Source organism: Oratosquilla oratoria, chromosome 32 (assembly GCF_046742065.1).
Source record: "Oratosquilla oratoria isolate Oo_2021 chromosome 32, ASM4674206v1, whole genome shotgun sequence".
Classification (NCBI taxonomy): domain Eukaryota; kingdom Metazoa; phylum Arthropoda; class Malacostraca; order Stomatopoda; family Squillidae; genus Oratosquilla; species Oratosquilla oratoria.
In genome coordinates this window covers 4,810,137-4,812,445 of record NC_134808.1, presented here as the reverse complement: position 1 = coordinate 4,812,445, position 2,309 = coordinate 4,810,137, and the positions used below count along the sequence as shown (strand labels likewise).

General features: G+C 36.2%; 1 protein-coding gene across 2 annotated transcripts in view; it reads right to left on the bottom strand.

Annotated features, from left to right (window-relative positions):
- The window catches only part of LOC143041742 (cytochrome c oxidase assembly factor 6 homolog), a 143,239-nt gene extending 141,637 nt beyond the window's left edge, over window positions 1-1,602 (bottom strand). The window contains exon 1 of one of the 2 annotated variants that reach the window (XM_076213756.1): window positions 1,429-1,602. The gene's annotated coding sequence lies outside the window, so the exon portion shown is untranslated. The remainder of the gene's footprint in view (window positions 1-1,428) is intronic. The other variant, XM_076213755.1, reaches the window with a different exon arrangement.
- Window positions 1,603-2,309: the final 707 nt, after the last annotated feature.

Here is a 2,309-nt window from a genome sequence, read left to right as displayed (position 1 = left end):
AGGTTGGGAACCACTGGCCTAGGGTATGGCAAACCTACTTGAGGATCCTCGCACGGTGTGTCGAGAGGATTTGACGCCAGCGAGGCATGGAGTCTTTTCAGTCGCCGGTCCATTTCCGTGGCAAAGACTCAAACTGAGGTGACAAAAAGTCGCCGTAGACAGACTACCTCGTCGGTTAACCGCTTTTCAACTGACGCACTGTGATGCATTTATTCCGGTTTGAAATTTTTATTTTATCACTTAAAGGAGACGGATGGTCTAGTCTTGGTCGATTAAGGTTCCTTTTACTTTGAAGTTTGTTTCCTTAACTGCATAAAATCGTTTGTTTTTATTTAGAATGAAATGTGTAAAGACTTGTCGCCACCTTGAACAAATGATTCCCATCCGTTGGCTAGATTTTGTTTCTTTGCCAAAACTATTCCCAACAATTGGTTTTTCCAAATTAAGTTTTGTCGGTTCAAGAGTTCTGGAAATGTTCTCTCTTTAGTTGTCCTTTTGTCTGTTTATTTATTAGTTTGCTTAATTGTTAAGTTAATCATTTATCTATTTTTTTTTTATTATTAATTATGATAGATGGCTTCAATTCAATCGGCTCTAGAGCGAACCCCAGAGGGAAAACGACCCCACCGACAGCGACCCCCTTCAAGGTCATCGTATGTAAACACACACACACACACACACACACACACACACACACACACACACACACACACACACACACACACACACACGTGACAAAAGTTTTGGTAGTGATTATATAAATTTCAGTTATTATGGCATTATTACAAAAATTCCAAATTTACTCATACTGTAAGCTTACAAATATGCCTTATACTACAGTTGCATTGTTGATATTTATTTGACAATAAATCTGTTTCGTTCTAACTGAACTTATCGCTTAATATATAGCGTTTTCTTTTCACCTTAGGAACCCTTAGCTGAACAGAATCGTCTGACGACAACTATATTAAGATATGTAAAGGGCGTCATTATATCGTCAATAGTATTTTCTTTTTTCAAAACCGGTTAAGTTTTGATAACATTGATTATATTTGTTGTGAGTGAATAAAATTCGTTTAAGTCCGTTTTCAGTCAATTGCAGATGCAAATATAAAAACTTTCATGATATATTCAATGTCTTAGTGGACTGGAGAAATTACTGGTATTCTATAAAGTTTTTGAAACACATTCACAAATATAAAACACGTGAAGTATATGATTATGATAAATCTTATCACACAAACCACGAACAATGTCGACTTTTCAACATTCGATAACCCATGAAATAAAAACAAAAATCATATCAATATGTGATCATATATATATATATATATATATATATATATATATATATATATATATATATATATATATATATATATATATATAGATATACATACATATATACATATAATAGAACAGACTTACCAGCGAATCCTGTTCTATGTTTACCGTAATTATGATTTTCTTTTGTTGTGGTAGTGGGCAAAATGATCGAGTGTCAAGTGTATGTTTGACGGCCAAATGGCGTTCCCGCGCGCACCAACTAGACGGCCCCAACTGAGCTCTCGACCCTTCTCTCCTCACTCCAACATTCAACCATCTCTCCCCTCCTTTGACAGAACCCACTCGCCCTGTCGCTTCCTACCCCTTTTCTAAACCCAGACAAAACATGACCAAGACATCTATAAATATCTAAGAGCAATAACTAATAGAATTCTTGGGAAATAAAACTTGTTCTACGAAAAATAATACATGCAAAACAAACCTAGGACAGTTTGTTGGAAACCTACGATTCTATGGTAACGCCCGTTGCTTGTCGTTGTCGTTCATCTGGCTACAGGTTTCCCGCGCCTGAAATAGAACTTGAGCAGGACCGCGTCTTACATTTGTTGAAAGCTTTCTTAGCTCCTCCAATAGCAGCAAATAAAATATTCTGCCGAGAATGGATGGACCAATGAGAGACCATCTTTACATAGCCGCTTCGTTCTTATTGGCTGTCTGTTACGATTCTAGTGTGTTGTCGTAAGCCCTGGAAGGCATTGAATGCTCCTAATAGGTTTACCCAGCATCTGCTATAAATTCTATATTGATTTTATTTAGTTACCTATAAAAAGAAAAACATAACGAAAGAGTAGTAGACGAGCAGAATTTATTATAAACAATTAATGACTTATTTTCAAAACGAAAACATATAATTACTTTGAAAATTAAAAGATGAAAAATAAAAAATCTTGTTTACAAGATAGTTTTGGTTCGTGAATGTGGGAGGCCGGATATAGGCGCTGGGAGGGAAGGGAAGGGCTGTG